We start from the raw sequence: 24,234 nt of genomic DNA, 5'->3' as shown, positions 1-24,234 counted from the left end.
ATGACTCTGCACTATCTGGCCATCCAGGCATCCTGGGTACCAAGCACCTCATTGCCAGAAACTATTGGTGGCCTGAGTTGCCCAAAGACGTTAAGGCCTACGTCGCCGCTTGTGAAGTTTGTGCTAGGTCCAAGACTCCCAGGTCCCGACCAGCGGGCTTACTATGTTCTTTGCCCATTCCCCAGAGACCTTGGACCCATATCTCCATGGATTTTATCACCGATTTGCCTCCATCTCAAGGCAAGTCGGTGGTGTGGGTTGTAGTAGACCGCTTCAGTAAGATGTGCCACTTTGTGCCCCTCAAGAAACTACCCAATGCTAAGACGTTAGCTACCTTGTTTGTCAAACACATCCTGCGTCTCCATGGGGTTCCTGTCAATATTGTTTCTGATAGAGGGGTACAATTTGTTTCATTGTTTTGGAGAGCCTTCTGTAAAAAGTTGGAGATTGATCTGTCCTTCTCCTCTGCCTTCCATCCTGAAACTAATGGCCAAACTGAGAGGACTAATCAGACTCTAGAACAATATTTAAGGTGTTTTATCTCTGACTGTTAATATGATTGGGTCTCATTCATTCCCCTCGCCAAATTTTTCCTTAATAACCGGGTCAGTAACTCGTCAGGGGTCTCCCCCTTTTTCTGTAATTTTGGGTTTAATCCACGGTTCTCTTCCGTTTCACCTGGTAGTTCCAACAATCCCGAGGTAGAGGTCATTCATCGAGACCTGTGCACAGTCTGGGCTAAGGTTCAGAAGAACCTAGAGGCGTCCCAGAGCATACAAAAGACTCAGGCAGATAGAAAACGTTCTGCTAACCCCTTGTTTATGGTCGGGGATCTGGTGTGGCTATCGTCTAAAAATTTGCTCCTTAAGGTCCCGTCCAAGAAATTTGCTCCCTGGTTTATAGGGCCGTACAAGGTCATTGAAGTCCTCAATCCCGTCTCCTTCCGACTGGAGTTGCCCCCATCTTTTTGAGTACACAACGTGTTCCATGCCGCCCTCCTTAAACGCTGTTCCCCGTCCTTGGCTCCCTCGAGGAAACCTCCGGTCCCTGTTCTCACCCCTGAGGGGGCAGAATTCGAGGTGGCCAAGATTGTGGACAGCAAGATGGTCCAAGGCTCCCTCCAGTACCTGGTCCATTGGAGAGGATATGGGCCTGAGGAGAGGACTTAGGTACCCGCTCGGGATGTTCACGCTGGGATATGGGTCAGGAGGTTTCACCTTCGTTTCCCCAGTAAACCAGGTCCACTTAGAAAGGGTCCGGTGGCCCCTCATAAAAGGGGGGGTACTGTAAAGGATCTGCCAGGCACAGCTTTGGGGTTAACGCCCATAGATAATCAGTCTGCACCTGCTTCTGTGTCTGAGACTGATTCCGTCTTCCACCACTCAGGGTGGCAGGCTTAGGAGTGGGAGAACCTATCACAGCCTGGCCAGACGGAGCTAGCTCCCGCCCTCTGTCTATTTATACCTGCCTTTCCTGTTCCTCCTTTGCTTGTGATTCTTTTCGTTTGGTTTCCTGGCCCTGCTGCAGCGTCTTGTACTATTGTCCTTGCTTCATATTGACCCCGGCTTGCTGACTACTCTTCTGCTCTGCGTTTGGTACCGCGTACACTCCTGGTTTGACTCAGCTTGTTTACTTCTCTTGTTGCTCACGGTGTTGCCGTGGGCAACTGCTCCTTTCTCCCCCTAGCTCTGTGTACCCTTGTCTGTTTGTCTGTCGTGCACTTATTGAGCGTAGGGACTGTCGCCCAGTTGTACCCCGTCGCCTAGGGTGGGTCGTTGCAAGTAGGCAGGGACTGAGTGGCGGGTAGATTAGGGCTCACTTGTCTGTTTCCCTATCCCTGTCATTACACTGCCAGTTGAGGACCTGTGAAGTGTCTATTTCTCAAACTAGAGACTCTAATGTACTTGTCTTGTTGCTCAGTTGTGCAGCGGGACCTCCCACTTCTCTTTCTACTCTGGTTAGAGCCTGTGTGTGCTGTCCTCTGAAGGGAGTAGTACACACCGTTGTAGGAAATCTTCAGTTTCTTGGCAATTTCTCGCATGGAATAGCCTTCATTTCTAAGAACAAGACTAGACTGTCGAGTTTCACATGAAAGCTCTCTTTTTCTAGCTATTTTGAGAGTTTAATCGAACCCACAAATGTAATGCTCCAGATTCTCAACTAGCTCAAAGGAAGATCAGTTTTATAGCTCCTCTAAACAGCAAAACTGTTTACAGCGGTGCTAACATAATTGCACAAGGGTTTTCAAGTGTTTTCTAATCATCCATTAGCCTTCTAACACAGTTAGCAAACACAATGTACCATTAGAACACTGGAGTGATGGTTGCTGGAAATGGGCCTCTATACACCTATGTAGATACTGCATTAAAAACCAGACGTTTGCAGCAAGAATAGTCATATAGCACATTAACAATGTATAGAGTGTATTTATGATTAATTTAATGTTATCTTCATTGAAAACAACGGTGCTTTTCTTTCAAAAATAAGGACATTTCTAAGTGACCCTAAACTTTTGAACGGTAGTGTATCTATATATATATATATATATATATATATATATATATTTCTTTAATTCCTACATGAGTACAGTAGATCTGTAAATTAGCAAGCCAATCATGAAGCACTCTGATTAATTAAGCTTAATATATGGTGAAACTTAGTGTCCAGTTTTTTACAATGCCTTATGTTGTATGGCATTGTAGAGGCTGAGGTGTGACTTTCTCCCTGATATAATTTATGTTTTATGTGATCGGTGCTCATCTGTTTAATTTTAAGTCTAAAATCTCTCCGCTCAGCTTTAGCATCCATTAGCTATTTACCATCTGAAGCATTGTGTGCTGTCCCTGTTTTTGTCTTATGTTCAACTCTGAAAATATTGACAACTGCTGCATTGATTTTCCTTATGCTGGCACCAGTGCTTCACCCACAACCATCTAATATTCAATATTTGGTAGGTCCTTTACCAATTACATCTTGTACTAAATAGTCAAACACTTCCTTTTATAACTCCCAATGATCTGACATGAGCAATACTATGTGTAATAAACATTTTATATGAAATGTCCTTCAGGCCATAATAAATCAGATTTGGTCACTGAGTGGGGAGAATAAAGTAGGCCTAACTCCATCAATGCAGTCCAGGTTTTATGCTGTCTGTCATGTCCAATTAAGCATCAGTCATACTATTCCTTCAAATAAGTGAGTGTCTTTGTCAGATAAAGCTCTCTAACTGGAGAAACAGGAAAAGAAACTGCAGGACTTGAGTGAAGCCTCAGGATTATAAAAAAAAAAGAAAATTGAGACAGTGAAGATCTGCTGTAAGCAAACAAATCACACCTTTTTTCCATTATTCTTTAAAGAGAACCTTTCACCTCCCCATACATGTGCAACTGAGTGAAGCATGAAATGGGGAGGGCTGCACATACCCTGGGGCACTTTACATTTTGTTTCTACTCTCCTTCGTTATTTATATATCGGTGCCGTTATATTTGGCGCCCGATTTTTAAATAACCCCCTGAACCGTCAATGGGGCGTGTACTGGCAAGGGGGTGAGTTACTATGGTTGTGACACTGTCCAATCAGATATGGACAGTGCCACAGCATGACAGAGAGTAGGCTATTGCAGTCTTTTCACCCGAACAGGCAAGGGGGCGTGTCACTGCTACGGACAGTGTAAGCGCTGAGGAGCGCTTACACTGTGCGTAGCAGAGTCACGCCCCCTTGCCAGTTCGGCAGACAAAGTACAAGACTGATCTCTCACAACAGCTGAAGAGATGAGAGAGGTCTCTCCTCTCCACAGCTCTGTCCTTAACACTGACCCGCCCCCTTGCCTGTTCGGGTGAAAAGACTGCAATCGCACACTCTCTCTCCTGCTGTGGCACTGTCCATATCTGATTGGACAGTGTCACAGCCATAGTAACACGCCCTCTTGTCAGTACACACCGGTTGACTGTTCAGGGGGTTATTTAAATATCGGGTGCCAAATATAACGGCACCGATATCTAAATAACGGAGGAGGGTAGAAAAAAATGTAAAGTGCCCCAGGGTTTGTGCAGCCCTCCCCATTACATGCTTCACTCAGCTGCACATGTATGGGGAGGTGAAAGGTTCTCTTTAAAGCAAACAATTATTTCAGTGAGTCACTTAAAAACCTCTCAGGTAGGGTCGGACAAACCATATGAGCAACATGTGCACCTGCACAGGGGCCCTCTGCCACCTTTAAAGCAGATAGCAGCATCCCATTGTTTATTAGGTTGCATGTAAGGGACTGAGCTAATTCATTTCATAACTCACAATTATTGGTGGATTGTTGGAAAAACAAAAGGGAGATACCATCTGATTAGGGGGATACTATATATAGTAATTGAAACGCTAAGGGTCTATATACTGTTCTTGCACAGGTCCCTTCTACTGTCTATGTCGGGTCTTGCTCTTAGGATATGCACCTCAGTGTATCAATTCAAGTTTCTAATCTAGAATTAAAAATGTGTGCTATATGCTGTTTATTAGCTTTATTCACTACATCCCTCTGCTTCCTCCCTGGCAATAATGATAACAACTTTGTGTTAGTGAATGAGAAGAAAGGAGAGATCTACAGCACAAATTGCTTAGCTTTGAAACCTTTGAGGGTGGCTGTATCGGAGACTTACCCTTCCTTCATAAATTGTTTAAAACATATTTATATAATAAAAACCTAATTTAAATAATATTTAACTTTCTGAGCAGGGACACATCTGCCCTGAGGTGAGATGAGCATCTTGCCTCAGGCGGCATCCTGCTCGTTCTCTGACGCGGCAGACAAAAGCTCACCCAACGGCTGCCTGTTCCCCTGAGCTACAATTGTATCTGTTTCTAGAGGATGCAGATATAATTGAATAGTGTAACCAGAGCTGGCGAGAACATGAAAACCATTAGTTCCTTTCCCTGCCAATCAGCACTAATTCTTTAATGCAGGCGGTGCGACGATGTCATTGCACTGCCTGCGTTGTTTCTAAGAAGTCCTTGCTAGAAGAGGTCAGAACAGGACAGAGTGGTAATGGGGACAGGTGAGCACATTGATTTGTTTGAGGTGGGCAATGTGTGTGGCACTATCTACAGGGGGCACTGTATGCGGCATAATCTACAGGGGTAGTTTCTCGCCATCCCCAAAATCAAGGAGGTTTTTCTGCTTTTACCCTTTGCAGAACCGCTTTATGTGAAGGCTGGAAGACTATACGGTACAAAAATCAAGTGTTCTGATACTTCATCTATCACATCTAACCTCCTCGATGTTGGATGTGTAGCCCCATTGCATATAATCTTTATATATGTATTTCTGAGAGGATTGCGGGACTCTATCCACTGCAATTGGGTGCTCCACTGAATACAGACTAGTGCAAACCATATGTCAGCACATTATATTATCTACAGGGGGCACTGTCTGTGGCACTCTAGAGGGGGCACTGTGTGGCACTGTGTGACCCTATATACAGAGGACATTGTGTAATACTATCTACAGGGGGCACTGTGTGTGGCACTATCTAACGGTGCCACACACATGGGGCACTATATGTGGCAATTTATAGGGGACAATGTTTGGGGTACTCTCTACAGTGGGCACTGTGTAAAACTACAGGGGGCACTGCATGTGGCACTACAGGTGGCATTATATACACTGGGCACTGTGTGTGGCACTATCTACAGGGGGCACTGGGTGACACTATCTAAAACTGGCACTTCTATAGGGGACTGTATGTGGCAATTTATAGGGGCAGTGTGTGTGGAACTATCTACAGTGGGCATTGTGTAACACTACAGGGTGCACTGTTTGTGGCATCAGAGGTGGCACTATCTACAGGGGGCACTGTTTGTTTGACATTCACTTTAAGGGCAGTGTGTGTGGCACTCTCTACAGGGGGCACTGTGGGCAGAAATTTCTACAGGGGGAACTGTGTTGCACGCTCTACAGGGGGCACAGTGTGTGATAATCTCTACAGGTGGAAGTGTGTATCACCATTTACAGGTGGCAGTGTATGAGACACTATGTACAGGGGGCACTGTGTTTGGTGCTTTATTTTCAGGTGGCACAGTCTGTGGCACTGTTTTCAAGGGGCACAGAGTGTGACAATATTTGTTTTTGGTGCTGTACCTATGGTGCTTGGTTTTCAGGGGGCACAGTGTGTGTTATGATTGAATTCCGAGCACAGAATGTGTGACAGAATTATACTCAGAGGCATCGTATGTGGCAGTATATTCAATGGTGCAGTATCTGACACTATAAGGATTTTGTGTTAGTATATATGTGCGGATGTGTTGGAAAATTGAGGAGCCAAAAAAATCGGTACTGTAATCACTCCATGATCGGAAGCTAGATGTATAGTGGTATTACTTTATTTGCTGAAACAGCAACTCCAAGCATATCCTTACCATTGTTCAGGCCATACTGGAGGCTGTAGTTTCACACTGTACAAATTTATATGGCAGGGGCTAACCTAACTTTCCAAATGATTTCTGCACTGATCTATATTTGTGCTGGTGGTGTATACACTTACTGAGCTTGGTTTTGATACTGTATTTATGTACAGAGCTTGGTTCTGGTGCGGTATTAAAGTTATGTGCTTTGTTCTGGTGCTGGTCTGGTGGTATTCAGCTTATAAGCTTGGCTCTGGGACTGTATTTATGTACATAGATTGTATCTGGTGCTCTATTTATGAACTGAGCTGAGCTTTGTTCTGGTGCTGTATTTATGTACTGAGCTTGTTTCTGGGGATATATTTATGTAGTAACCTTGGTTATTGTGCTGTATTTACATACTGAGCTTGGTTCTGGTACTGTATTTATGTACATAGATTGTATCTGGTGCTCTATTTATGAACTGGGCTGAGCTTTGTTCCGGTGCTGTATTTATGTACTGAGCTTGTTTCTGGGGCTATATTTATGTAGTAACCTAGGTTATTGTGCTGTATTTACATACTGAGCTTTGTTCTGGTACTGTATTTATGTAATCTGTTTGGATGCGGTGCTGTATTTATGTGCATAAATTAGTTCTGGTACTGTAGTTATGTATTGAGCTTAGTTCTGGTGCTGTATTTGTGTGCTGAACTTTGTTCTGGTGCTGTATTTATGTTTTGAGCTTGGTTTTGGTGCTGTATTTATGTACTGAGCTTGGTTTTGACACTGTATTTATGAACTGAGCTTGGTTCTAGTGCTGCATTTTTGTACTGAGCTTTGTTTTGGTGCCATATTTATTTACTCAGCTGGGTTCTGGTGGTGTACTTTTGTACTGAGCTTGGTTCTGGGGATGTATTTAACTCCTTAATGACCACCCACCATCTTTTGATGGCAGGCGGTGCTGGTACTTCATCTACAGCTACGTATTTTGGCATCGCGGTAGAAGAGACTGATGAGCACTCCTGTGAGCGCTCATCCTCTAAGCAGGAGCTGTAAATTACAGCTCCTGATATTTAGGGCAGCCTGCTAAATACAGCTGGGGTCAGAAAACATTCAGACCCTAGCTGTTTAACCCTTTGATCGACGTGGTCCATGACCGTGGCATGATCACAGGGAACTCCCCTATTTCATTGTGTCACCAGGTTTCCGGGGAATCCCTCTACATTCCACCATTGGGACCTAGAAAGGACCCAGGGCTGTCTGTGCTGTTTGTCTGCTGTTAGGGCACACTATGTGCTGCCCTAACAGCAGCCTGTGTCAAAGTGACACAGTGTAATGTATTAGCATACAAGAGTATGCTAATACATTACAAGCAAAAGATAAAGTGTAAGTAAAGTTCTCCCTTATTTGGATTGAAAGAAAAGTAACAAAAAAATATATAAATAAATAAAGAAAAGTCCCCATGAAAAACTCATTATTTTGTATAAAATATAGGTTATTGCCCCCACATTACATAAAAAAAACCCTACACATATTAGGTATCTACATGACCGTAATAACCTGGAAAATTTATTTAACAGGTTATTTAGCGTAAAATGTGAATGGGATAAAAAAATAAGCAAGAAGAACTATGCAGAGAATCGCTTTTTCCTACCATAAAAAGTATTTTTTTTTCTACTCCCAAACTGCGAAATAAAAAAAAATATTTCTCCTGCATAAAACAAGGCCTTATGCAGCCACTTCAATGAAAAAATAAACAAGTTATGGCTGCTGAAAGGCAGAGAGGCAAAAACAGAAAAATTTAGCTGAGCTTTGTTCTGGTACTGTATTTACGTACTGAGCTTGGTTCTGGTGCTGTATATATGTACTGATCTTGTTCTGGTTCTGTATATATGTACTGAGCTTTGTTCTGGTACTGTATTTCTGCACCGAGCTTTGTTCTGGTACTGTATAAAAGTACTGAGTTTGGTTTTGGTGCTGTATTTATGTAAGATATATTGATAAGGACAAAAATTGCAGGGCAGCTGGAATTGTTGCATTTCATTGTATATTCAAAGGGAACCTGTCAGATTGTTTCAGGTTCCTAAACTGCCACCATGCCGTAATACATGACATGACAATGTTTGTATACATGTTTTTTTTAGATGCAGCAAAATATATCAAATCAACATTTTAAAAAGCGTGCACTGTTTGCATTGCGCATGCTTGGAGAGTACAAGGCCATGGTGCAACTACCAGTTTTGGGAAAGTCAAGTAGTGATGTAGACTGACACCATATTAATTTTCGCCTCAGGCAGCAGAAAATCTACTTTCTGCTTAAATAAAGAAGGTGTAATTAAATTTCAAGGCTCTAAAGGTGGAGGAGGCTGTTATTGACTATTAAATATGACATTTACTAAAATACACTGAATATTAATGGAGAGTGTGGAAATGGAGTAATTGAGGCATGGAATTTTTGCCAAAAATTCTAATATGGAAGTACTGTATATCCCTTGTGTAAATGACATACAGAGGTGCACAAATGTGCAAATAATGGATACATCTAGATACATTCAAATTCAAGTGCTGAACAAAGGACTTGGTTGATATTTTCAAATATGAATGAATTCTTTTAACACATTTATATAAATTGTGCTTGCACACTAAATTTAGTTTTTAAAGTATTTATGGAAATTCAAAGCTTACATGACAAAAAATTCCCTCAGGTGAAAAAAGTATATAGATAGTTGATTTTCTAAATAGTTTTCTATATGTCAAAAAAAAAAAAAAGACGGTCTCTCTTGAGACACTATGTCTAAAGATAAAAGATGTACGGTTTAAAACTGCTGGTTTTGTTTCAAAGGTTGCAAAGTGCTTTTCACTAGTTTCCATTTCCCTTCCCAGCTTGGAGGTCTCTTACCGATTCTTTACAGAAAGTAGGAAAAGCTTTTTGTTTTGCATTTCCTGCTGTTTGCCTTTATGGTTATGCAGACATTTTAAATTATAACAAAATATCTTACTAAATATAAAGGATAAAGGATTTTGCAAAAAAAAAACATGATAAAGTTACAATAACAATATTTGCTAGCATTCCTTTAAATCTCATCATTTAAGAATTGTTTACTTGATGTATCCAGGGCACAGCTTCGGGAAAATAGAGAGTTGAATACTAAACTTTACCCATTTCATGTTGAGTAAGTAGAAAGCTATGAGCAAATAAAGAGTCACATTCCAAAGTATTTAATTCTTTAGGGAAATAGAATACAAATTAGTATGGCCGCTATGTGAATATCAAGCTAAAAGTGCAACCAAATAGTAGACATTTGAAACATTTGGGAAATGATCGGAAAAATGCCTATTGATAGTAGTGATGCCTATTTCACGCAGGCCCAAATAAAAATTCATTATACAAATTTTAATTACTAAGATAAGGAATTGTTTTGAATATTTTGTTGCATTTGTTACTATTTAGTGCTACATGACAATTACAGATGTAAAAGTTTGCTTTACTGTCTGGAGTTTGGGAGTATGTTCTAGTACAGAGTCATATAAGACAATGTAACCTGAAAGGGTGAAATACGGATCCATATTTCAGTCTTCATTGATTTATACTGGGGAACAAAGGCTCTGTAATAAAAAAAATGTGCCATTGAGTGAAACACCAGTGAAGCAAACATTAAGAGATTTGCTCGTCATACTAATATATGAAAGGCCAGCCATGTTGCCAAGAACAACTCTAATTGACTGCAGCGGTCACACGGTAACCACTTCAGCCAATCAGTGGCAGGTTGAATCAGACATGCATAGTGCTAACTGTAACTTCTTCAAAAGAGCTTGAACAGCACATCTTGAAACCTCACTTTGCTTTCAAATCTTTGCCTGGGAATGAACCTTGCTGATGCAGTATAACTACCTTGTGTCTTGTTGCTGTGCTCAGTCTTGCCACAGTGCATATGACATGAAACTGTCTTCCACAATCTCACCTTTGTAGCAGAGTTTGGCTGCTCCTCACCCAGTTTTAAGCCACTTACACAGCTGTTTCTGTTACAGTTAATGATTCTGTTTCAAATTACATATGAAAATGATGATCATTATTACCCGTTTGGTATAATTAGTTAGTCATCCACCTGAAAATGATCCTACAAAATCCATGAAAACATGCAAGTATGCCTAGAAGAATTGATGCTGTTTTGAAGACAAAGGGTGGTCGCACTAACTATAGATTTATTTTTAAATTTCTCTTATGTTCATTCACTTTGTATTTTGCTAATTGATAAAAAAAAAACTATTAACACTTCTATTTTTTAAAGCATTCTCACTATGTATGCAGCATTTTTCCACAACCAAAACGTTTGCACTGTACTGTGAATATATATATATATATATATATATATATATATATATATACACTACCGTTCAAAAGTTTAGGGTCATTTAGAAATTTCCTTATTTTTGCAAGAAAAGCACAGTTTTTTTCAATGAAGATAACATTAAATTAATCAGAAATACACTCTATACATTGTTAATGTGCTAAATGACTGTTCTAGCTGCAAAAGTCTGTTTTTTAATGCAATATCTACATAGGTGTATAGAGGCCCATTTCCAGCAACCATCACTCTAGTGTTCTAATGGTACATTGTGTTTGCTAACTGTGTTAGAAGGCTAATGAATGATTAGAAAACACTTGAAAACCCTTGTGCAATTATGTTAGCACCACTGTAAACAGTTTTGCTGTTTAGAGGAGCTATAAAACTCACCTTCCTTTGAGCTAGTTGAGAATCTGGAGCATTACATTTGTGGGTTCGATTAAACTCTCCAAATAGCTAGAAAAAGAGAGCTTTCATGTGAAACTCGACAGTCTATTCTTGTTCTTAGATATGAAGGCTATTCCATGCGAGAAATTGCCAAGAAACTGAAGATTTCCTACAACGGTGTGTACTACTCCCTTCAGAGGACAGCACAAACAGGCTCTAACCAGAGTAGAAAGAGAAGTGGGAGGCCCCGCTGCACATCTGAGCAACAAGACAAGTACAATAGAGTCTCTAGTTTGAGAAATAGACGACTCACAGGTTCTCAACTGGCAGCTTCATTAAATAGTAACCGCAAAACCCCAGTGTCAACGTCTACAGTGAAGAGGCGACTCCGGGATGCTGGCCTTCAGGGCAGAGTGGCAAAGAAAAAGCCATATCTGAGACTGGCTAATAAAAGGAAAAGATTAATATGGGCAAAAGCACACAGACATTGGTCAGAGGAAGATTGGAAAAAAGAGTTATAGGCAAACAAATCGAAGTTTGAGGTGTTTGGATCATACAGAAGAACATTTGTGAGACGCAGAACAACTGAAAATATGCTGAAAGAGTGCCTGATGCCATCTGTCAAGCATGGTGGAGGTAATGTGATGGTCTGGGGTTGCTTTGCTGCTGGTAAAGTGGGAGATTTGTACAAGGTAAAAGGGATTTTGAATAAGGAAGGATATCACTCCATTTTGCAATGTCATGCCATACCCTGTGGACAGCGCTTGATTGGAGCCAATTTCATCCTACAACACGACAATGACCCAAAGCACACCTCCAAATTATGCAAGAACTATTTAGGGAAGAAGCAGGCAGCTGGTATTCTATCTGTAATGGAGTGGCCAGCGCAGTCACCAGATCTCAACCCCATAGAGCTGTTGTGGGAGCAGCTTGACCGTATGGTTCGCAAGAAGTGCCCATCAAGCCAATCCAACTTGTGGGAGGGCCTTCTGGAAGCATGGGGTGAAATTTCTCCCGATTACCTCAGCAAATTAACAGCTAGAATGCCAAAGTTCTGCAATGCTGTAATTGCTGCAAATGGAGCATTCTTTGACGAAAGCAAAGTTTGAAGGAGAAAATTGTTATTTGAAATAAACATCATTATTTCTAACCTTGTCAATGTCTTGACTATATTTTCTAGTCATTTTGCAACTCATTTGATAACTATAAGTGTGAGTTTTCATGGAAAACACAAAATTGTCTGGGTGACCCCACACTTTTGAACCGTAATGTATTTGATTTAGAAAATGTTATCATATATTTCTTCTTATTCTATGTTAACATGTTCTACGGAGGCATATCTATTATATTCTTAAAACCAACAACATTGGACATTAACCCCTTCCTGACATTTGTCATATGGATATGTCATGGAAAGCGAGTGCTTCCCGCATTTTGCCATAGCCATACGGCTCAGCTTCTGAGCCGGTTCCATTATTGCCGGATGTCAGCCGTATCTTACAGCTGACATCCGGCTGTAATGGCGGGGACTGAAACTAGCTTAGATCCCGCCATTAACCCCTTAAATGCAGCGCTTAAACGCGATCTCTGGATTTAAGGTGTTTGCCGCTCATCCGAACCCCAGCAATGAAATTGCCGGGGTCCCGGTGGCTGCAATGGCAACCGGAGGACTAATAGTCCCAGGAGCTGAGTTAGCGTCATCAGTGGTGTGATCAGCTAGCTCCAATCCTTGCCATTAACCCCTCGATGCAGCGATCGAAAGCGATCGCTGCATCTTAGCCCTGACAGGCAATCAGGACTGGCGACTGCTGCTATCACAACAGGAGACCCAGTGACCTCCTGCTCTGCCATTATAGAAGCCGATTAGGCCCCGCCGGGAGGCGAAGCCTAATCGGCTTGCTGTCAGTGAAAAACTGACAGATCTAATACATTGCACTACGTAGGTAGTGCAATGTATTAAAAAAAAAAAAAAATCAGACAGTTGGACCTTCAAGTCCCCTAGTTGGACTTGAAAAAAAAGGGTAAAAAAAGTATTAAAAAAAAGTGAAGAAAAAAAGTTTGAAAACAATAAAAGTTTCAAGTAATAAAATAAAACACAATCGCCCTTTTCCCTTATCAAGTCCTTTATTATTGAAAAAACATAATAAACCATACGTATTTGGTAAAGCCGTGACCGTAACAGCCTGAGTTATAAAAATATTATATTATTTATTGCACGCGGTGAACAGCAAAAAAAAAACCTAAAAAAACTATACCAGAATTTCTGTTTGTTAGTCACTTTGCCCTACAAATATTGGAATAAAAACTGATCAAAAAGTCGCACGTATCCAAAAATGGTACCTATAAAAACTATAGCTCATCTCACAAAACACAAGTCTTCATACAGCTCCGTTGACAAAAAAGTAAAAAACGTATGTCTCTCACAATTTGGTGACAGAAAAAAATACATTCTTTTTACAAAAGTAATTTTATTGTGCAAAATGTTGTAAAACATAAAAAAGTGCTATAAATTAGGTATCGCCGGAATTGTACTGACCCGCAGAATAACGTTGACATGTAATTTATAATGCATGGTGAACGCTGTATAAAAAACACTAAAAAAACTATGGGAGAATCGCGTTTTTTGGTTACCTGGCCTCCCAAAAAATAGGATAAAATGTGATCAAAAAGTCGCATGTACCCCAAAATGGTACCAATAATAACTATAGCTCGTCTCGCAAAAAACAGCCCTCATACCACTACATCTATGAAAAAATAAAATTAGTTAAGGCTCCAATAAGTCAGGAAAGAAAAATATGCAGATGTGCAGGTCCGAGTGGAACATTTCTTCTGTTTCAAGAGGCAATTTATCAAGGCCCTAAAATTAGAGAACCAGGAAGGGTAGGGCCCGAACATATCTGATGGAAGCAACTTATTATACCAGGACAACACTTTCCCAGCAAAATTACCCAAACTGAAAAGGTGCCAAGTGTGGACCAAAAGGGGGATAAGAAAGGACACCATTTATCAGTGCGACACTGGCCTGTGCAGAAAGGATTGCTTCACAGCGTAACACATATCTATGGATAATTTTATTGTTTTTTTACCCCATTATTATACCCCCTGACTATGCCCCTTATATACTCTGCCCAGCTTACATATGCCAACACATTATAAATGGAAACATCAGCAATACTCAAACAAAACTACTACCAAGCAAAAGCCGCCCTCCAAAAGCCAAAATTGCGCTCCCTCCGCTCTGAACCCTACAGCGTGCCCAAACAGCAGTTTACTTCCACATATATGGCATCGCCATACCTGGGAGAACCCTTTTAACAATTTTTGGGGTGTGTGTCTCCAGTGGCACAAGCTGGGCACAACATATTTGCCACTGAAATGGCATACCTAGCGAACAATATAAATTTTTAATTTTCACCATCTGCAGCGCATTCATTTATTGAAAAGACCTGTGGGGTGAAAATGCTCACTACACCCCTTAATAAATGCCTTGAGGGGTGTAGTTTCCAAAATGGGGTCACTTATCAGAGGTTTATTTTATTCTTTCACATCTGAACCCTGCAATTGTGAACCAATACTCAGGGGTGAACCTAGCCCCTCTGCTGCCTGAGGCGAACTATAAAAAGGCGCCCCCCCCCCAAATCTATCGGCGTTTTCTCATTACGAGCTTTACACATCACACACGCAATATATACATTTTTTAATAGGAACACATTTGATGTTTACATGTTAAAGTGCTGTTTGAAGTATAGAAAAGATTTAACGAATTCTTACTATCAATCAGTACAGTGCAAATAGTACAGTCTGCACTGCACAGCCCCTTATCTTTCCTCGGCAGCCAGTCTCATTTGCGGCGGCACTCTCTGCAATTACATTCAAGCCAGTCCAGGACGGATCACATTTAGCGCTGTTTTGAAGCGGCACGACCTGGGCTGATTTCTTTGCTCTACCTTCTGTATTGTTGTGGTCTGCTTGTGCTGGCTTGATGCCAGTGGTGGATTAATATGATCTTAGGCCCTGGGCTGTACACAAGTTATGGGCCCACATACATAAGTATCACATACATGTCAAAGTACATCACATGCCCCTCTGCAGACTGTCTCTTAGCCTGATTATCTGCTGCCACACACACTTCCCCACAGCCCACACCACAGTAATAGATTGTAAGACCAACATTACCAATAATACCCCATACTGTTACTGAATAATACCCCCACACCATAACCACATAGTGGCTTAATAATACCTCCACTCCATGAGAACATATTACTACCACATAGCCACTGAATAATACTCCCTTACTGTTACTGAATAATACCGCTACACCATAACCACATAGTGACTGAATAATACCCCCATATTGTTACTGAATAATACTACCACACCATAACCACATAGTGACTGAATAATACCCCCATCGAGTGCACACTAATTCCGTTCCAGGGTACCTCCGACGGAACCCTGGAACGGAAAGCCAAAGCTGATGTGAACAGGCCCTTATACTGTGTTCAGCTTCCTGCCCCATCTAATTTAAAAGGGGTCGGCCAACTCTGGGGGGCCGGGAGTATACTGCAAGGGTGGCTCTGGGCATTTTACTGATAGCAGAGAGCTCTATAGGGGGGAATTATCCCCCCCCCATAGAGCCCTGACTAGTTACTGTACTGCAAGGTTAGGGGGGTCTGAGCATCTGACTGACTGATCTAAAGGAGGGGGCAGAATCCCCCCCTATAGAGCCCTCTGCAGTAAGTCAGACGCTCAGACCAGACCCCCCCCCCCCCACCAATCCTTCCATAATAGTGATGTGAGGGCTCTATGGGGTGGATTATTCCAGCCCCATAGAGCCCTTTGCTGTCTGTAAAATGCCCAGATCCCCCCTTGCAGTATTTTCCCGGGTCCCGATCATAGCAAGGCAGGAACGTACCTCGTGCGATTTGTCACTTCTCGTCGCTCGACCACTCCTCCTGCAGACTTGCTCCTCTCTGGCGGCATGTGCTGCGTACAGCGTCAGAGAGGAGGAGGAGTGTTACAGACGTGCCCATCATGCGGCACGTCTGCTATGTGTGTCTGCAAGGCCCCTCCCCCGGTCCGGTCCGTCCCTGGCTGAAAATGCCGCCCCCCATTTTCTGGTAGGTGGCGCCGCCTGAGGCTGTCGGCTCACCTCGCCTCATGGCAGGTGCGGCACTGCCAATACTTTGTAAATCGCTAAATTAAGGCTCAATTTTACACGGTACTCTTTCACTCCTGAGCTCTGTCAAATGTCCAGGCAAAATATTAGGGTCACATGTAGGGTGTTTCTAAAACCAGGAAACACAGCATAATAATTAGAGAGCTGTCTTGTTATGGTGGCACAAGCTGGGCACCACATATTAGCATATCTATGGAAAAAAATCCCATTTTTACTCTGCAACATCGAGTGCACACTAATTTCTACAAAACACCTGCGGGGTTAACCTGCTCACTACACCCCTAGTTGAATGCATTGAGGTGTGTAGTTTCCAAAATGTGGTCAATTCTGGGGGGTTTCCACTGTTTTGGTCCCACAGGCGCCCAGAAACCAATCCAATAAAATCTGCACTCCAAAAGCCAAATGCCGCTTCTTCCATTCTGAGCCCTACTGTGTGCCCAAACAGCAGTTTATGACCACATATGGGGTATTGCCGCACTCTGAAGAAATTGCTTTACAAATGTTGGGTTCTTTTTTTCCTTTATTTGTTGAGAAAATGAATTTTTGGGGGGCTAAAGCTACTTCTTATTGAAGAAAGGGGATTGTTTTTATTTTTACTGCCCAATTCTAATAAATTCTATGAAACACCTGTGGGGTCAAAATGCTCACTACACCCCTAGATTAAATCCTGAAGGGTTGTAGTTTCCTAAATGGAGTAATTTTTTATGCGTTTTCATTGTTTTGTCCCTTCAAGGGCTTTGCAAATGCGACATGGCCTCCGTAAACCATTCCTGCTAAATGTGATCTCCAAAAGCCAAATAGTGCTCTTTCCCTTCTAAACCCTGCCGTGTTTCCAAACAGCCATTTATGTCCACATGTGGGGTATTGTTTTACTCGGGAAAAATTGCTTTACAAATTTTATGGCGCTTTTTCTCCTTCAGTCCTTGTTGAAATGAGAAAAAATAAGATAAACCTACATTTTCTTTAAAAAAAATGTAGATTTTCATTTTCACGGCCTAATTCCAATAATATTTGCAAAAACCTGTGGGGTCAAAATGCTCACTATACCCCTAGATAATTTCCTCAATGGGTGCAGTTTCCAAAATGTGGTCACTTGTGGGGGGTTTCCACTGTTTTGTCCCCTCAGGGGCTTTGCAAATGTGAAATGGCCTCTGCAAACCATTCCTGCTAAATTTGAGCTCCAAAAGCCAAATGGCGCTCTTTCCCTGTTCTGTGTCCAAACAGCCATTTATGACCACACGTGGGGTATCGTTTTACTCGGGAGAAATTGCTTTCCAAATTTTGCTCTGATTTTTCTCCTTTAGTACTTGTGGAAATGAGAAAAAAATCGCTAAACCTACATTTTCTTTGAAACAATGTCGATTTTAATTTTCACTGCCTACTTCCAATAATTTATGAAAAAAACTTGTACGGTTAAAATGCTCACTATACCCCTAGATCATTTCCTTGAGGTGTGTAGTTTCCCAAATGGGGTCACTTTTGGGGGATTTCCACACTTTTGGCACTTCAAGAGCCCTTCAAACCTGACATGGTGCCTAAAATTTATTCTAATAAATATAAGGCCCCAAAATCCACTAGGTGCTCCTTTGTTTCTGAGGCCGATGCTTCAGTACAGTAGCATGCTAGGGCCACATGTGGGATATTTCCTAAAACTTCAGAACCTAGGCAATAAATATTGAATTGTATTTCTCTGGTAAAAATTTCTGTGTTACAAAAAAATGGATTAAAAATAAATTTCTGCAAAAAAAATATAAAATTTGTACATTTCACATCTACTTTACTTTAATTCCTGTGAAACGTCTAAAGGGTTAAAAAAAAACTTTCTAAATGCTGTTTTGAATACTTTGATGGGTGAAGTTTTTAAAATGGGGTGAATTATTGGGAGTTTCTAAAATATAAGGCCCTCAAATCCAATTCACAACTGAACTGGCCCCTGTAAAAATAGCCTATTGAAATTTTCTTGAAAATGTGAGAAATTGCTGCTAAAGTTCAAAGCCTTGTAACGTCCTAGAAAAATAAAAGAATGTTAAAAAAACCGATGCCAATCTAAAGTAGACATATGGGGGATATTAATTAGCAACTATTTTGTGCGGTATAACTGCCTGTCTTACAAGCAGATACATTTAAATTGAGAAAAATACTATTTTTTGACATTTTTCGCTAAATTTTGGTGTTTTTCACAATTAAATACTGAACGTATCGAGCAAATTTTGCAAGTAACATAAAGTCCAATGTGTCACGAGAAAACAATCTCAGAATCGTTTGCATCGGTAAAAGCTTTCCAAAGTTATTACCACATAAAGTGAAACATGTCAGATTTGACAAATGAGGCTCTGACAGGAAGGTCAAAATTGGCAAAAGAGAGAAGGGGTCAATACAATTATTCAGCGATTGCCCAATATAGGACATACACAATGAATGAAGCCCACATAAATCCCACACGTAGCATCTTCCGAGCTATCTAAAAGGCTGCTCACAAGGTAATACCCGTAAGGGATCATGTGAAGGCTATCACCAGATAAATGGAACCCCAAAATATGGAAAAGATGCATAAGCACCATAATCTCTATGGGAAACTACCCTATAGTAATGGGTCAACAACAACTATGAGGGCATCAAGGAGAGATATCATTGTACCCAATAGAATTATGCACATACCTCCAAACACTATACAGAGAAAATATTTTATTTTATTATAATCAATAACAATAGGAGGAAGTACGAATGGCAAAGGGATATTGAACCGCAAAAATAAATATACTGTATTAAATTAGTCCAGAGTTCCATCTTCACAGGGTTTACAAAATCCCAGCATGTGTATACAATCTAAAGAAAGAGAGAAGAAAACAATTTTATTACAGAAATACCAATAAAATCATAAAAACATCATAACAGAACAATATGTCTGTTAGGTATATAACTTCAAAGTCTAAGCAATTAAATTTAAAGGAAAACCCACAGCAATATGGTATGAATACAGATACAAAAGTAGAGCTAGAAGAGAGAGCCAATTTTAAATTCCCGATTCAAGCCTCTTGGTTCTAAGCAATCCAGTTCATAAATCCAACGTAACTCTAACCTTTTTAGCATGGCTTCCCTATCGCCCCCCTGCGTAACATAGGAATCCCATCAATAACCATACTAAGGGTATGTGCACACACACTAATTACGTCCGTAATTGACGGACGTATTTCGGCCGCAAGTCCCGGCCCGAACACAGTGCAGGGAGCCGGGCTCCTAGCATCATAGTTATGTACGATGCTAGGAGTCCCTGCCTCTCCGTGGAACTACTGTCCCGTACTGAAAACATGATTACAGTACGGGACAGTTGTCCTGCAGCGAGGCAGGGACTCCTAGCATCGTACATAACTATGATGCTAGGAGCCCGGCTCCCTGCACTGTGTTGGGTCCGGGACTTGCGGCCGAAATACGTCCGTCAATTACGGACGTAATTAGTGTGTGTGCACATACCCTAAACCTCAACTGTGAAACATTATGTCGATGTTTATCAAAATGTTATAATGTGATAGGTAGGTTCAGCTTCTTTTGCCAAATAGTGTACTTGTGTTAATTAAGCATATTCCTACATTCTTGGGTAGTCTCACCTACATTTAACATCCCACATGGACAATGCAGCAGATAAATTACATACTCAAATCTATATGTGAAGTATAGTAATATTGAGTAATGTTTGCCCGTTCGGGGGTGTACAAAACTATTCCCCTTCTGCATGCTGTTACAATTACAGCAACCCAGACAGGGGAAACATCCTGTTTTATCATGACCAGAAATCATCTGGCCTAAGATATCAATCTTCACCAGACGATCCTTTAAATTCTTAGACCTCCTATAGGACATCAAGGGAGAAGAATTAAATTCAGGGATGTTGGGGAAGGTCTGTGGTAGTACAGCCCAAATTTTTTTAATGATGTTACCCAACCTTTTACTAACATTCGAATAGGTAGACACAAACGGGATCCTAGGCCTTTGTTCAGCTTTATTCCTCCTACATAGGGCCACCTTCCTAGTATACATCTTCACCTTCTCCCTATGTCCATTCACTAAATTTCTAGGGTAACCATGCTCCAAAAAACGATTACACATCTCATCAAGGCAAACATCAATGATGTCTTCCTCCGCAACAATTCTGTGAACCCTCAACAATTGACTAAAAGGTAAGGACTCAATCATATTTCTGGGATGCTGACTCTCATATCTCAGGGTACCATTCCTAAAGTCAACTGAATAATGTTAATTTAAGAGAGTGTACACTGATCCAAAATTTGACATTATGTGTAGAATTAAATTGATAGTAGATGATGCTCTTGCCATGGATATAATTTACACTAAACGCCATGATTTTTTTATTTACATTTGCCCTATTACACCTATATTGTATACTCTTCCGAAGATTCATAAGGACATGAGGGATCCACCAGGTTGTCCAATTGTTGTTGACCCATTACTATAGGGTAGTTTCCCATAGAGATTAGGGTGCTTATGCATCTTTTCCATATTTTGGGGTTCCACTTATCTGGTGACAGCCTTCACATGATCCCTTTAACGGTATTACCTTGTGAGCTGACATTTAGATGGCTCGGAAGGGGCTACGTGTGGGATTTATGTGAGCTTCATTCATTGCGTATGTTCTATATTGGGCAATCGCTGAATGATTGTATTAATGTCCAAAGTTGTTGGATTTAAGAATATAATGGATATGCCTCCTTACACAATATATGTCATGTCAGAGAGACCACATGGTGTACACCACCAATTTGAGCTGAGTTGAATCAGGGAAAAGGAAGGGGGAAAAGGATGTGGTCTATGAGAAAATTAATAATTAACTTTTATTATATATGCATTAAGAAAAATGATTAAAAGGTCCAATGGTGCAAATGGTATGTGTGAGTGACCCCTCAATTCACATACCCTTGGCCATGAATTAAATGATGAGGTAATATATAATATTGCTGTCCGTTGTTCCGTTAGTAGTACTAGATGATTATACTACAGCTGCCACAGATTGCATGATAATGAATTAAACTGTAAATTAGTAGTTCTACCGATCACTCTGTCTTAAATTGGACCGGCTGTGTAGCCTGGATTAGAGTATTGACTGTTACACTATATAATACTAAGTGCAGCTGGGCCAGTGGCGATGTGCCCTGTAATGAGAAGAGGGGTAATAATAAGCAAGGTGAAACCTTGCAAGCCTCTTACCCCTGCGTTAGTGTTGGTATGGTGGTGTGAACAGTAAATGAACTGCACCCTCACGCTGGTGTCCCTGGGGATCAGAGCAGCAGCGTTGGGAACGGTCGTATAAACAGTAAGAACACTCTCAGCTGTCAGCTGAGAGGCAAAGTGAGAACGGCCGTAAGCAATCGTAGCTGTGCTCAGCTATAAGCCGAGAAGCAGTGTGTGCGGCAGGGCTGCCGTCAGTACCCGCAGGTGAACTGGGGTCAGCAACGGGAGCCGGCGGTAGCCCAGACAGGATGAATCACCCAGCTGATAGACTCAGCAGGGCGCACTGCAGTCACGAGCACGGACAACCAGCAGGCAGCTGGCAGCCGTGAATGAAAGAGGATCGTGGAGCAAATAGTGGAACTTGGACAGCTAGTGCCAAGTGGTGCACCATAGGATTATTAAAATTGTTGTTAAGCACCCGACGCGCGTTTCGCCAGAATTCTGGCTTCTTCTAGGGGTGAAAAGCCGCCATTAGACCGCCCTATAAATAGGGTTCATGGCTGAATGACAGCCCCATTAGCCAATCAGAGACCTTGGTCTCTATTGGTATGGGAATAGACGTGTTGTCATTAAATTTGAGATAGAACATATGGCAGCAGTTATAATACACCTTACAGATGTATCAAAGTTCAAATTAAATTATAGACATTTCCTGAGCTCTGCAATTATGCAGATATGAATCAATACTAGGAAATGATAAGGGGATAGGGGAGGTTTTCCCTCAGTCCCCATTGTGTTGTAAGGAGCAGCATTTATGAAAGATTTTATGGGAGGATTTTCATATACAGTTATGTAACTTATATTATTAGCTTGATTATATTAGTATGAGAGGCAGCCGAAAACAAGGTGTATGTTTGTTATAAAAAACAGCCAAAGCCAAAATTTTCATTTAGTCCTGTGGGACTCACTGTCCGCATGTGGAAGATCCATTCGCTCTCCTTTTTAAGGAGTGCTTGATCTAGATTGCCCCTTCTGATGCCCAGATGTATTTGGCACAGGGCCCAGCCCTTCAGAGAGGTCCAGTCAGAATTATGTGCGTCCCCGAAGTGTCTAGCTATAGGGGTCGGGGTGAAGGGCTTGTTTTTGGTCTTGCAGTCTTTCATATTTTTTTCAAAATTGATTATTGAATTGATGTGCTCGCGAATTCGTATGCGCAATTCTCTCTTGGTTTTCCCAATATATTTCAGGCCACACGGGCATTCAAGGCAGTAAATCACACCAGAAGTTGAGCATCTTATGTGATCTGTAATCCGATGGAGGTTACCAAGCGCGTCTACAAACTCTTTTTTGTCCACTAGTACCCGGCAAGCTCTGCACATTTTGCACGGATGGAAACCAGGACTGAGTACCTTATTGGCTCTATTCTTTCTTGAAAAGTGACTTTGTACCAAGATATTTGAAATAGTTTTACACTTTCTATATCCCAAGGAGACTTTATTGCTAAGGAGATTTTTGAGCACTGGGTCACTGAGTAAGATGTTCCAATGGTGGTTCAGGATATTCGTCATTCCATCCCAGTTTTCATTGTAATCTGTAATAAATCGTGGTTGTGGTTGTGTTATATTGGCCCTAATTTTTGGGGTCAGTAAGCTATCACGATCGGTCCTCAGCGCCCAATTATAGGCTTTCTTGATGTTTCTGTTACTGTAATTCCTGCTTGACAGCCTGTTCTTTAGTTCTGTTGCCCGCATTTTAAAGAGCTGGAATGTGGAGCAATTCCGTCTGAGGCGTAGGAACTCTCCCTTTGGTATGCCTCTGATAGTGTTGACAGAGTGTGCACTTGTTGCATCCAGAAGGCTATTTGTAGCTGTTTTCTTGCGGTAGAGGTCTGTCTCAATAGTGCCTTGCTCATTGGTGAACAACCTCACATCCAGAAAAGGGATTGAATGCTGGTCATATGTGAGAGTTAATCTAAGGTTGAAGTTGTTGGTATTCAGAACCCTTATAAACTCTTCAAGTTCTATAGAGGGACCATTCCAGATGAGTAATATGTCATCTATGAATCTTCGCCAAATGTTAATCCTGGATGTGAATTTGTCCATTTCGGGACAGAAGACATGACATTCTTCCCACCAGCCCAGGTATAGATTGGCAAAGGTGGGTGCCACTGCCGCTCCCATGGCTGTTCCGCGTAGCTGCAGGTAGAATCTGCCATCAAAAAGGAAATAATTATGCTTCAAAATGTACATAAGTGCACGTAAGACAAAGTCTCTACGGGACGAATTGTAACCTTCCCTTCTCTGCAAGAAAAATTCCACCGCTGTACAGCCTACCTTGTGATCTATGCTAGTATAGAGGGACTCTACGTCGCATGTGGTAAGCCATTCACTCTCCTCCAGGGAGCTACCATTGAGGTCTTTGAGGACCTGCATGGTATCCCTGGTGTGGGAGGGCAACTGGTACACCAATTCGCGTAGTTCTTCATCTAACCAGTGGTTACATTTCTCAGTCAGATTCCCCACACCAGAGACAATAGGCCTCCCTGGAGGATTGATGGAATTTTTATGTACTTTCGGAAGGAGATAAAACGTGGCAATTCTAGGGTGTTGTACCCTCATATAATCTCTCTCTTTGGCGGTTATGGCACCTCCTTCAAAACCATCCTGTATCATGTTATTGTATTCCGTGAGGAATTGTTCTGTTGGGTCTCCCCAAAGTGGCCGATAACAAGCTTTGTCCAATAGTTGCTTTTTTGCCTCCTGTACA

The sequence above is a fragment of the Rhinoderma darwinii genome, chromosome 5 (assembly GCF_050947455.1).
Source record: "Rhinoderma darwinii isolate aRhiDar2 chromosome 5, aRhiDar2.hap1, whole genome shotgun sequence".
Lineage (NCBI taxonomy): Eukaryota > Metazoa > Chordata > Amphibia > Anura > Rhinodermatidae > Rhinoderma > Rhinoderma darwinii.
This window is presented reverse-complemented; position numbering follows the sequence as displayed.